Raw genomic sequence first — 14,221 nt, forward strand, 5'->3', positions numbered from 1 at the left:
TCAAGAGCTGTTTTCTTGAAAAAGCCACCCTACTCGAGATCTTTTGACTGTAACTAATCGTTTTGCAACCCGGACAGAAAACGCAGCTCGCGAGCGAAACAAAAACAAACAAAAGGGCGACTTAGTTGTGTCTCGGTTCCATTGAAATCAACGGGGACTAGGCCTATCTAAATGTCTCTGGATTATACCCCATGGATTGGCAGCTTTGATTGAAACTCTTCCTTACAGGCCAACAATGAGCAGGTTTGAGCCAATCACCCGAGGCCTTGGCTCAGCAAGCGATTGTTGCTAACCTGCTGACCTTCCGCAAGCCCCACGGTGGCAAATTCCTCCGTCCTGATGATAAGCGTTTTGCACTGTCAGATGCAGGGATGAGGCGAGAGGGGCTTCTGGGAGTTGTCACTCTGTGGCATTGAAGCCTTGTGGCAGTGCGTTGGTATTATCTGCTCAAAGGATGGGCCACATTGTTTGGTATAAGCTGCACAGTGGCGTGGTCAGAAGGGGTGGCAAGGGCTTTTGTTTCTTTCCCTATGGGAGTAGTACTGTGCTAGGTACAAAAACGTGCTCTGAAGCATTTCTAAAGTGATTGCCATCACCATCATCATCACATCTAAGTGATTCAGTTGGAAAGGGACACAGAAGGTTAGGATGCAGATTTCACTTCTACTCTTACTCATTCACTGGAGATTTTTATTTCAGTGTGTGTTGCCAAAACAAAACAGCCATGGCCTATCAGGCTTATTCTTTATAAAATGTGTGCCCTACCTTGTGGTCCTGGCTACTGAAGATCCCTCTAGATCAGGTTTTCCCAAACTCGGGTCTCCAACTGTTTTCGGACTACATCTCTCATCATTCCTAGCTAGCAAGACCAGTGGTCAGGGATTATTGGAATTGTAGTCCAAAAGCAGCTGGAGACCCAAGTTTGGGAAACCCTGTTCTAGATGTTGCTGGACTATAGTTCCAATCGTCCCTGGTCTTTTATGGGCCATGCTGGCTGGGGCTGATGGGAGTTGGAGTCCAACAACCTCTGGAGGGCCAATGACTACACTACTCTTGGATGGAGCTTCTTCTGAAGAAACCAAGAACAAAAACAAAGGGAAAGTGCATTTGACACCCTCCTAATAACAATTTAGCAGAAGATGAATAAGGGTTATATGTACAATTTCACAATATGAGCCTGTTCTCATAAATCACGTCTCTGTCTGAAAATGCAAAAGCATTAATATGCATCTATATATTGTGTTGCCCTCTTTCTGTCTTTGAGCTACCTATGTGAGTCTTTCTATGTTGCACAGTTTAAAGCATGGAGGAAATGGCTTTTAATTGGAGCAGCCTGAGGCTGCAACATAACACCTATGGCATATTGTTCCCAGTCATTTGCAATTATCTGAACTGGAGATTGCAGCATAAGTCCCCCCCCCCTCCCCAATAAGTTAATTTCTTATAACACAGAACCCCTTTCACTTGTGTTCAAATGCATGGCTATGAAATTCCTAATTCATACAAACAGCTGGATGGAAGCTTTAAGACTGCTACCCACTAAGCTGAAAACCTGGACCTGAACAGGCCATTACTGCATATCGTTTAATCTGAAGGTATGCATTCTTGCCTGATCAGCGGCCAGCCCAGGTGACTAGCACTGAAGCAAAAATGACATGTACTGTGGTGTTGAAATTGGATCTGAAGTCCTTGAGCAAATGGAGTGTTTTCCATATTTAGCATCATCAGAGTTCCTCCCCTTCATACTTTTATTGCTGATCCTTTAATATAATTGAAGCCTGATATGCCTTTCATCTTAAATAATTTAAATGGATTTTCCTAAACCTTTTCTGCTCGCTTCCTTTTACGGAGTTAACATTCATAATGTACTGAAGAAATGGGGATAAAATCTCATAGAAAAAGGGGGCTCTGGGCGAATTATGGAACCTGTTTTCCTTAAGATCTATTACTCAACATACACCTGCCAGAGCCACATCACACATGGTGCAAGCGGCGTCCCTGTGGACAACACACATGCTTTTTAGACTCATGAATGTCCTTCAGCAGTTCATACGAAACACATCCTCAACCCACTGTGGAGCTGCTGGGGCCTGCCTTTGCTCTAACATATGAGCTGGCTTTTCTGACTTCCTTTCACAATGCCTTGGAGCCGCCAGCAGCTGTTAACAGAACTCAAATAAGATCCTTAACAATCCTCATGCCTCCTTACGTTAGATTTGTCACAATCGCCTCAGGCTCATAGCCAGAGGTAGCTGAAACACCTTGCAGAAGGATTTGGTGACTGAACGAGTAATCTCTCTCTGTTTGCGAGAAGTGTACCAATTTGTTTTTGTGTGCTGTCATTGGAGGTCAGTTGAAATTGTGAACACATTAGGCCCAGCTGCAACACAAAACTGAACCAAATCATCTTTAGTAGTAAGCAAAACTTACATTCTGATGAATTAAAGACACGCGTGCTGGGGAAAGAGGATTTTTATATGTCTATCCTTGCGCATTACTGTTTCTCACAAATGGTAACTTATAGAGCATCCTAGAATCATAGAATCATAGAGTTGGAAGAGACCACAAGGGCCATCGAGTCCAACCCCCTGCCAAGCAGGAAACACCATCACCATCACCTAATTCATTTATGTTTTCAGCACACATTAAATAGAAGCTCTCCCTCCTAAATAAACAAAACAAAAAACACCTCAGCAGCTATGTGGTGCTGTTTGTGTAATCTCTAGTATGTTTTAAACTCAAGTATCTAAAGACTGCAATTCTAGACACACTTAGAACAAAGCTCCATTGAACTTGCAAGTAGACATCTAGATATGCACTCCAAATGCGATAGAAACATACTTATCCTGGATGGATTGCAGAGAATATTTTAAAGGGAATCAGAACATGAAAGAGACAGCAGCTTTCTATGGGTTTCTTACATAAGTCACACACACACACACACACACACACACACATATTATTTGGTTTTAATATTTAATTGTTAGGGTGGATTTATTTAGCTCTTTGTTCTCCCACCGGCTTTCCCCCAGTTATCTAGTGGTAGTAGCACTGGACCAGTTCCAGTTTATCTTCAACTTCCTTGCCCACCTATAGGTAGGCTAGCATATCAAACTTGTGAATGGCCACTGAACATTTTGGGATTTTGCAGAAATCTAATTGCTTGTAGGCTGCGAGTGGCAGATCAACTCAACCTAGATGAGGAGCACTTGTTCAAATTACACTTTGTTCCAATTGCACTTAGATGCAGCTTTCCCCATTGCATTTCATACTTGGGCAAATTTATCTGAGGATAAAAGAAGTGATTGTGAAATGTACTGGTGGGATTCAACCGAGTTGTTATGTGCATGGAATGAGGTCCACTTGTGAATGAGACCTTTCCCGCTTTGTTCCCCATACTCTTTAAATCTGTTCCAGAGGTTAGAGTCTAAGAGGTGGAAGTCCCATTGCACAAGCAGACCTCGTTCTGTGCTGGCATAGCCCACTTAGCACTATGTTGAATTCCACCCCATGTACCTGTGTAAATTGCTGTCCCCCCCCCTTTAAAATATACACAATTGGCATTTGGGAAGCAAATTAGCTGCACACCCCCTATCAACATGCATTCCACACCAGTTGTGGTTCACTGTGAGCTCCTAGATATAAAATAGATACATTGCATAAATACTCATGCATGGATGTTTCTACTTTGCAACTAAAAGTAGCTTTGGGAAGTTGATTTGCATTTGGGAACGGGCATTGAAAACAAGAGTTAAACTCTCCATCCTGCCTTACAAAAATCAGGGCCTTCTGCAGCTGCTTTGAGGAGAGAAGAGGAAGGTGTCTGGAAATCCAATAACAGAACTCCCATGTCATGTGGCCCTCAGTTATCACGTGCCGTGAGAAGCATGTAGTTATGCCCATGGTGAGATACAGGAGCGAGACTCATGGTCTTCCCCTTATGCATATATTCTGTGTAAATTGGACTTGCTCATGGCAGTCACCCAGCCCTTTTCCATGGTGCAGACCATATCTTCAGAGCCAACCTGCATAGGCACTCTTGCCTGTATACCTGATTAAAGGCTATAACATGCAGTATGGAAGATGAGCCAAAGGCTGACTCATACACCATACAGAGTATGGAACTTACATATCTGGTCCACATGTTGCTGCCTTGTTGTATTTAATTGTTTTGAGAATTAAACATGGATGCATACAGTGCTGTGCAAACATTTGAAGGAAGGGAACCTTTGCAATCTGGAACCCTGGTTGCTCAAGGTTCCAGATCATGTTCTATATCCCTGTAGGTGTCTGTGCAGATTTGGTGTGGCCCCACTTCCCCACTTGTGTATGTATTAACTGTATGTAAAACCCCTGAACAAGGCTTGCAGTGTTAATTTTATGGAGAGAGACAGCTGAAAGGTCTCATGAGACATGCTGGAGGATCCTTGGAGCCAAAAGGTAGGCAGCTAAGGATGCTAGTTGTGCAAGCATCACCTTGTTTCAGTGATTGCCAGTGTGTGCAGATATTCCTTGCAAAGTCTACCCTCCCCTATTCAATGGAAGTATCTGCTACATGAGTCCCTAGAAGCTGCCAGTTGCATTGAAGCGAGTGGTGGAAGGCTTTCGATGGAGGAGCTTCCTGGTACACTGCAGCAAACATGGTGTTTGAAATTAGAAATAAATATATACAATAAGAAAGCACAAACTAAAAAGTGGACAGTATAACCAGTAATATATGCACCTGTTTTACGAGCACTGTTGTTTATAATATGGACATTCTTAGTAGATTTGAATACAATAAATTGTGATATACTTTCATAAATAGTGTTTCAGTCACTGTCATCTCTGACAAGTGGGTAGTCTCTGTTTGCCTTTCATAAGCAATTACTTAGAAATGTAAGCTGAAAAGTCCTAAATTCCACAGTGAAGGGTGTATGAACCTGCCTTTTACTAAGTTAGATCATTGGTTCATCCATCTCTGTGGGAGATGTCTTTCCCAGCCTTGCCTCCTGTGATATTTTTAACTGGGAATGTCAGGGATTGAACCTGACATCTTATGTATACCAAAAAGGTGCTCTACCTGTTGATGTAAAAATCAGAACTCTGTCGATGCACTGTTGTGAAATCTTATGGCTGAGTTTTTATTTTGAAGGGCATAGTAATGAGATCTGGGATTTCTGGAAAAGCATAGAGGTTGTCAGGAAGAGGGAGGAACAGATTCATAATGGGGACATGTACATTCCCGTCCACTAGAATTCTCCTGTTAAATGGCCTGGTTTGCCCATAACACTAAGCCATGGTTTGTTTAACAGATCATGGGTTCCTACAGACAATCAAATAAACCCATGGCTTGTTTCTCCAAAGTCTTTTTTCATCTGCTCTTGCCTTGTACTTTTGTAGTCAGGTGAGTGTCTGGGTAAAAGTGGCCAAACAAGCCATAGTTAAGAAAGAGTGCTGGGTTTGCATGTAACACCAATCCATAGTTAAAATAAACCCAAGATTTGCAAGCCAACAGCAAATCATGGATTCAGTGGGTGGGTTGTTTGGTAACCAAACTATAGTTCAGCCTCTTGGCATGAGTCAGACATGCAAATAAGCCATCATTTAATAAACGATGGCTTGGTGTTATGTGCAAACTATGCCTCTATCCATTACTTCATTGTCCTACCTAGTTCCATTTCCTTAAGAGGTTGTAATTTTGGATTTTAGCCTAGCAAAATCAGTTAACGTATTCCTAGGTGTACTTATTTGCTACATTTGTTTTTAAATGTTGTGGGCCAGAAACTTGCACTCACATGTGAACTTGTGTTCTCTCAAATATAAGCTAGAGAGTTGCACTAGCCTGACTAGTAAACTGTGGTTGTCATGTATAAACCTTTGCATCCTGGATACCTTTGTAAGCTTATAACCACCAAAGGGGTTCTTGTGGGCACAATACCATCTTTGAGGACTTTTCTAGGTATTCACAAAATCTCTGAGCCCTCCCCCTTCCTCATTGCTCCCTGAGTCATGTGATGGGGAAGATGTTCACCCCCTCCAAAAAAGGGAACTTAAGGAGGAGGTTGAAAGAGGGCCACACTTTTCCACTTCATTTTCTAGTTGTGTGTGTTTTCCGATGTTCAGATTAGTAGCTGAAAAGGAAGTTGAATGGCCAAGAGAGGAGAAGAGAAATGGGAGCAATATTGGATGCTCAGGCAGGAAAATGGAATAACTAGGGGAGAACCAGAGAGGGGAAAATTGAGATCTGTAGGGGATGAGGAGAAAGAAATATAGTGTGTGTGCGTGCGTGCACGCGCGCACACACACACAGATTGGCTGCAGTAAAACAGAGTCTCTTGAAATTGTGTATTTTTTTCATCCTCCCAATATCACATAACAGAAACATCTGTATCCATTGACTGAAATGGAAAAAAACAAACCCATGACTGGTGTTTTCCAGCACTGCCATGACTCAAAACATGAATACAAGGCATGTATCCTAATAATTTTTACAAGGGTTACTCTGAAAACTACCACCAAATCATTGGTTACCTCTGCATCCAGAGGTGTCCTGTAATGTCTTGGTGCTTTGGTTTTTATCATATGTAAATTTTGTGATGATTCATGACAATCTTTGCCTGTAACTTTATCAGTGTTTTGGCAGCGCTGGCAAGCACCAGCTCTGTGACTTTTACTGTGCCCTGTGCCAATGTAGACCTTCAGAGCCAACAGGAAAGCCCAGTGTGTGCGCGCTTGCTCTCTGTGTAAGGGAGGGGTGTGTCTGTGTGGAATTAGCAAAGGGAGGGGGAAGAGAAGGAAGAGGGTGTGGCACCCTCTCAAAACTTCAAATCTGTCATGGGCCCCCAAAGATTGGAAACTTAGATGTAAAAGAATAGATGTAACGTTGTGGGCTGGTCATTGTCTAACCAACTACAGTACGCTATTATTTCCCAGATCTCTCACAATTCTATAATCTTTCAAGTGTATCATTTTCTAAAGTCATGTCTATTGATGCTGATTTAAAATCTTCACATTTGCCCCCCATACAATACATGTAACCTAGCATTAACTAAAATGCCAAACTGCTGATTGTTTTACCCATTATATAATGTACGTACTATTTTGCTTTAAGTCTGAAAGTTAACATCAATCCACATACAGACTGTAGAGCATTTCATGCTGTCCCCCCTTTTAGTTTGCTTGGTTAAAGGCTCAGACAGATCCCTGTGAAATCTGTAAGCGACTTTTACCCTAATGAAACAACGGGTCAAAATTAGCTGAAGTTGATTAATTGGTTGTGGTTCTGACTTCTAACATCCACGGCATGTTTACCAGCAATACTGTTGCAAACATTCTGGAAGCAGGCTGCAAAAACTATGTAGCACTGTGCATTTAACCGCTGGTACCACCTAGGCTGAGTACCTGTGCAAAGGATGCCTTAAAGCTAGGCTTCACATTTTGAGTGAGAAAGTTCTAACAGGATGCAGTCTCCCACACCTCCTACCAGGGCTAAAAATATTATTTTAAAGTATGCAACAAAAAAGTGAGAGGCATCAGTTTTAAAGATGCATCAGTTTGATGCGGCTGCAACAATGATAGAACATTAGTTTCCACTTTGCAATAGGAGTAATAGGACTTCATTTGCACTTTGTTATATATTGAAAATGCCTGGCTACATGTATTCTTCAGACATTTGATAGCAGTCTTATTTCCCCATGCACATTTATTATTATTATTATTTCATAATAAGCTCTAATTCCTCTGATGTGCAACAGAAGAATCTGAAACTTAAACATTGCAGTTTGAAAATAATTAAAATATTCCTGCTGGGCTGATTAATTATATCCAAAATCAATGAATGGAAAGATTGCAGAATGGGATTCGTGGTAGAACTTTGTTCCTCTATTTTCCATTAAAAATATAGAGACGTTGTAGCTATCTCGTTGCATCTTAAACAATGTTGATTTTTATTTCTTTAAAAAGTATGAAAACATCCTTCAGGAATACAGTTTCCCTCAGCTCAGCCAGTATATCTCATTTTATTAAATACATTTGCAAAAGTTATGCAAGTATAAAGTGGGCTGCAACAATATTGTAAATGCCACTTTTAATTGTTAATGAACCTGGTGTGGACCCCTAATAATAATTATACATTCAATTGTTGTTTCTGGTTCAGCTGAGGAAGTTCTTCCTGAAACAGTATTTAATCAGCTGAACCAGGCATGGCAGTTGAGGGTATATGTAGTTTTTGAGTCTCATTTTGATATTTATCCCCCTTGGATTCAAGGTGTTTGCTACTACAATGAGATAGGCCCGAAATGATGTGCGGGCTATTTGATTTAATGTCATTAGATTTTATAGCTCCCTCTGACTATTTTCCCCCATTGAGTTACATTTAAGCACAGCAAGATCAAATTTTTAAACCTGCTTACTCAACAGCTCTATTAGTTATAATGTACCGTGACCTCTCTCAACATTCTTAAAGAAAAAGATACAGTGTAATGTCACTTTACTTTGCTTATTGTTCTTTGTTGAGGTGAACAAAGCATTTTCTACAGTGGTTATAGCACATAATTATACAGCTTTCAATAGTGGTGTCTTGGCACATATCAAAGTTCAGAAGAGCCTTTAGGAGAGAAAAAAAAGATGTTTTGTGGCAGCCTAGTGAGGGTCTCATCTTTCCTTCAGAAAATAGTTCAAGGCTCTTCTGTCAGGCTTCCTTACTTAGAGCTTTTTCCCCTCCTGCTTCATAAAGTTTAAAGGGGATTCAGTGGAGTTCTGTGATCTGTTTCCTTTGAAAGATTGTTCCTTTGCACAGAGAGGTCCTTTGACTTCAAGAGTTCACAGATTCATGTCTTTAGGTATCATATGTCTGACCTTATCAGTTACTCTATTTAATGTCGGAGAAAAAGTCTCAAACTCTTTTGTGTTTGTCTGTTTTTCTGCCTCTGTGAAGTGATTTGGCGGAGAGAAGGGGTGGGGGAGAGAGAGAAAGGACCATCCTTTTTAACGCACCATGGTGAGGACGTTTTTTCCTGACTCCAACCTACCCTGTGGCTTTTTGGCGGGGAAGACGGGGCGCAATTGCCCTTGCCTGCTTTGTGTGTGTGTGTGTGGATAATTCCACAGCGATAATAGAACGATACAAGGCCAAGCTCGCGCACACTATATCTAGCTAGGAATTGTCCGCTTTCCTAGCCACCCACCCCTAGATGCAATCTATTGCCTTATTTCTGGTGGCTGCTACTTTAGCTTTCCAACAGGCTGGGCCATTTAGCAAACACAGAGAGCGAAACGGCTGGAGTGCTGGGCCAGCAGTAGGCTTTCCCTTTGCTTCGACCTGCCCCAAAGGCTTTGATAATTAATTGTCCTTCAGAGATGAGGAAAGTTCAGAGACAGTGTGTGCAGCAACGTCTATTGTCTGACCTTCAGTTCTCCTCCGTTCGGCTCTTTTCCCTCTCCCCTTCACACCACAAAGGGTTATCAATGGGAGCAGAGAGCAGCCGCTCCTTCTAAGGTCCACAGGTGGCGGTTGTGGCGCTCTGACAAGAGCCCGATCATTGTGCTTCCGCCGGCGGCGGATGAAATGTTCTCGGAAAAGTTCTGACAAGCCTTTTCAGAACCCTTTCTCTCTCTTCTTTAATGCCATATACATTCTAGCAGAGCTATTCTGCTAATTCTTTGGGAAATTTAATAGGGTTTCTCCCCGCCTCCCATTCCCCACCCGCCTGCCTGCCTGTCAAAGCGCATGAAAAAAGTTATCATTATGCACATCGGCTGCCATCTTGTATGGCGGCCTAGGCCAACCCGGAGCCCTCCAGGTGTGCTTGGACTACAACTCCCATCAGGCACAGCGGGAGCTGTAGTCCAACAACATCTAGAAGGCATCAGGTTGGTGTAGACTGGTGTAGCCATTTAATGCAGGAGGGATTGCTGCTGAATTCAGCATGGCTCCCTTCTGAGCCAGCTTGCATAGGTTTGCACCGCGGCTTTCATTTTTTCATCCACACACAATTTTAAAAAGGGAGACTGCTATGGATCCATATGCAGAAAACATGGGTTCATTAGCTGGGCGCAGGGAGAATTGCTAGGTACTTGAACAGCTTGGGGCACATGCATGGAAGTTGTGTATGCTAATTTAGGCGCAGATTTGGGTCTCTGAGCAAATTAAGATGGTGGGTAGTGTTTCAACGGCACTGTGATTTGCTCACAGGTCTGTTGGGCATTGTTTCTTGAAAAAAATAAGTTGGAGAGAAAAGGGTAGAATAGACAGGAGACATGGGACTCAGTGCAAAAGGTCCTCTGGAACACCCTCCCATCCGATGTGAAAGAGATAAAGAACTATACAACTTTTAGAAGACATCTGAAGGCAGCCCTGTTTCGGGAAGTTTTTAATTTTTATTGTTTTTATGCGTGTTGGAAGCCATCCAGGCTGGGGTATAAATAAGATGACGATGATATGATGATGATTAGGGCTCAGGGGGCCCTGATCCGCCCTGCCCGCCAATAATGCCCCTGTCATTAGGTTGAAGTAAGGGTTGCAGTTACCTATAGGGGGAAAAACTTTTAAGACCCTGCACTGACAAATACGAGAATATTTCCAGTTTAAATTCATTTTTATCTTCACCATAACAGCCAGCAACACACGAAGGGGAAATGTTTAAGGAAAATACTGACGGAATAGTATTGAAAATGTCTAGTTTTTTAAATAATAAAAAAATGTTTGTTTCTGTCTGTGGCAAACCGTTGTCCTATATTAAAGATATGTAAACACACACACATGCACGCATGCACACGCACACACAGAGAGAACATCTTTTGCTAGCCTTTCAAAATGTGGGTATCCTCAAAATTCTTTAGGTATTTCACCTGAGGAAGAACTCATCATTCAGTGGTGCAACATCTGTTTTTGCTTGCAGAATGTTCAGTCCACAGCATCTGCAGGCAGGGCCAGCAAAGTCACCAGTCTGAAGCACTGGAGAATTGTTGCCGGTCAGTGTCAGCAATACTGAGCTAGATGGACTAATGGCCTGACCCAATATAAAGCAGCATCCTATTTCCCTAGCTCCGAATTCATGACAAATTTGCTTTTGTGAATCTGTAAATGTTATGGTCCTCCATTGAGTTGGCTAGTTGGGAATGTTAAGTGCCTTGGTCGAACCTCATGACTAAGCTAACTTGCATGGAGATGGTGGGTGAAGATGGAAAATCATTTGTTCAACCCATTGCTGTTGTAAATAACTAAACAAATATGGCCTGTCAGTTTTTGGTGACAAAATAGCTAAAGCTATGTTAACTCTGGTATTTCATTAAGGCAGGGAATGCAGTGTGGTTCTCACTAGATGGTGTTGGACTACAACTCCCATCAGCCCTACCCACTAGTCAGGGATGATGGGAATTGTAGTTCAACATCTAGAGGGAACTACACTGGCTGCCGCTGCCTTAATGATATGGTTTACATAGCTTTATGGTAAATGGTGTGCCACTTCAGGCTCCCTGAGAAATGTGTGCCTAATTAAAATTGTAATAGCCTAATAATATCTATCAAAGAGCAAAGAAGCTGGCGTTTGCCGAGCAGATTATTAATATTGTTTTACCGTCTGTGATTAATTTAGAATCCTCTGTGGCATAATTATTAGGCTCTGTAAAACAAAATGATATACATGTTCTGTTGTTTTCCCTAATGATATAGTAAGCAAAGATTTAGTTAGAAGATGTAGGGAAAGTACACAGAACAGAGCATTGCCTATTTTAATCAAAGTAACAATATAAGGGTTTTCAATACAAAGAAACCGAGGTGGTAGGGAGAGAATATGGCACTAAATTATCTACCGTACAATCTCTCCATTAATTTAATTAACTTTGTATGTCTGTAGAGTTCTAAACACTTGGTTGAAGCTCACATAATCATAATATAAGTGAAGCAGCTGTGAAAAATGTCACTCCCCACATATGTAATCCTCTATTCACTTCCTCAGAAGTAAACTCCATTTAACACAATGACAATTTTCCTCTGAGTAGGATTGCACTGTAAGTAAACCAACTGGGTTACTCAGATCCTTCTTATATAATGATTAACTTTCTTATGCAAAAACCTTTTGAAACAAGTTTGTATCATCATCATCAGTATTATTATCATTATTTTAAAAACAACACCGTAGCAAACTCTCTAACATTTCTGATGAAAATAGGGACATCCTATTCTATTATTATTATTATCACTATTATCATTATAATTATTATTATTATACCCCGCCCATCTGTCTGGGTTGCCCCAGCCCCTCTGAGTGGCTTCCAACATATATAAAAATATTGAACATTTAAAAAATCTCCCTATAAAGGGCTGATTTCAGATGTCTTTTAAAGGTTGTATAATTACTCATCTCCTTTGCTTCATGGGTCACACAACTCCATACCTTCCAACATTTATCCGATGTAAATAGGGACACCCTAAGGGAAAGCGGGACATTCCAGGATCAAATCAGAAACTGGGATGGCTTTTGTAAATCCAGGACTGTCCCTGGAAAATAGGGGCACTTGGAGGGTCTGCTGTAGGTGAAGCAGACACAGCTTACGCAATTAAGGGATCATAAAAATTTAAAGTTAATCTGATGAATTTTTCATTAGACCCAGATGAAAAGGGCCATGTTGAAGCAAAGAGCTTCGCTTGGAGTCTCTCCTAGAAGATACTCCTAGAAGGTACTTAACGAACACAAGCAGGTTCTTATTTATTGATTCCCAGTTGTGTTGATAGAGACTGCCACAGCAAACAGTTTGGGGGACAGGGACCATAGGCTGTGTCTCAAGTTAGCACCGGGAGAAAAACTGCGTGCATATTCATAAAGCTGTTGGGATTTCCTTTCTTAGTGCAGAACAGTACCCTGGGAGGAGCTGCTAATAAGTTGTATATTTCTAGTAAAGCATTGGAAGTGTTCTGCTCTGTGTAAATACGAAGTGCTTCAGATATATTATCCCAGTAGTCATAGAATCAACGCTGCAGATATTATCCCTACATTGGAGATGGAGGGCTTGGGCTGCGGTGGTGGCTTGCCTCAGGTTCTCCAGTGGTTTGTGGAGCTACAATCCCACTAACTCTTAATCTGGGGCAGAACTACCATTGAAAAACAAAGGGACTTGACTTCTCCGTAAACATGGGACTGCACTGCGAATAACGAGAGATTTGGACTTTGAAACTCTCTAGTCATACTCTTAGCTACTATTACAGTTTGTTGTTGTTGTTTAGTCGTTTAGTCGTGTCCGACTCTTCGTGACCCCATGGACCAGAGCACGCCAGGCATTCCTGTCTTCCACTGCCTCCCGCAGTTTGGTCAGACTCATGCTGGTAGCTTCGAGAACACTGTCCAACCAACTCTTGAAGTAAGAGACGATAGTGATGGGAGAGAGAACATTTTGCACATCCAGTCAATATTAGGCACTTTAATTAATTGTACTTCTCACCAGCCATTCAATGAATAGTCCCAAACAGGTTACCAAAAATGTCCCAATTAAAACAAGTGCAATTTACATTGGAACCAGAAACTGAAACCACCAAACAATGGACGGCAATGAAACAAAACAGTAGCACTGGGGAGCAGTATAGAGCAATGAGGAGGAAGAAAGACATTATTTGCTACAGCTCAGTCAGTAGAGCATAAAATCGTAGAATCATAACATGACACCTTTAATCTCAGGGTCGTGGGTTTGAGCCCCATACTGAACAAAAGTTTCCTGTATTGCAGGGAGTTGTTCTAGCTGGCCCTTGTAGTCCCTTCCAACTCTGCAATTCTATGATTTTATGGCCATGGTTAAATCTTTCTTTACTGAAATCAGTGGCCTTGAAAATGTCTTGCTGTGGATGGCTCATGCCCACGTTAAATATATTGAAGTCACAATTTCACAACGTGTACTGAATGGTTGCCATATTTAATGTGCAATCTGGCTTGCATTCCCCTCCCCTGACAATTTCTGAAGATGAGAGATGATAGATAGATAGATAGATAGATAGAGGTATAATTCTTATTTAAAGCAATCATTTGAAGATCATTTGAGCAGCTGCAGTCTATAGTGGGTCTTTGATATGTGTTGGACATAGTGGTTATTACCAATACTTTACACACACCCCTTTCTTCTTCCCTTCTTCGCCTCTTCTTGCAAAAAGGAGCTTGCCAGACACTGTGGAGCGTTGCTGACATTTCACTTTACATGCAATGAGGGCAAGGGGAATTAAGAAATCAGCAAGAGGCGGAAGGGGGAGAAACTG

General features: G+C 41.7%; 1 protein-coding gene across 5 annotated transcripts in view; it reads left to right on the forward strand.

The window, feature by feature from the left end:
• The window catches only part of PROX1 (prospero homeobox 1), an 82,229-nt gene that overhangs the window by 33,163 nt on the left and 34,845 nt on the right, over positions 1–14,221 (forward strand). The window lies entirely within an intron of this gene.

Source organism: Podarcis cretensis (genome assembly GCF_951804945.1).
Source record: "Podarcis cretensis genome assembly, chromosome: 3".
Classification (NCBI taxonomy): domain Eukaryota; kingdom Metazoa; phylum Chordata; class Lepidosauria; order Squamata; family Lacertidae; genus Podarcis; species Podarcis cretensis.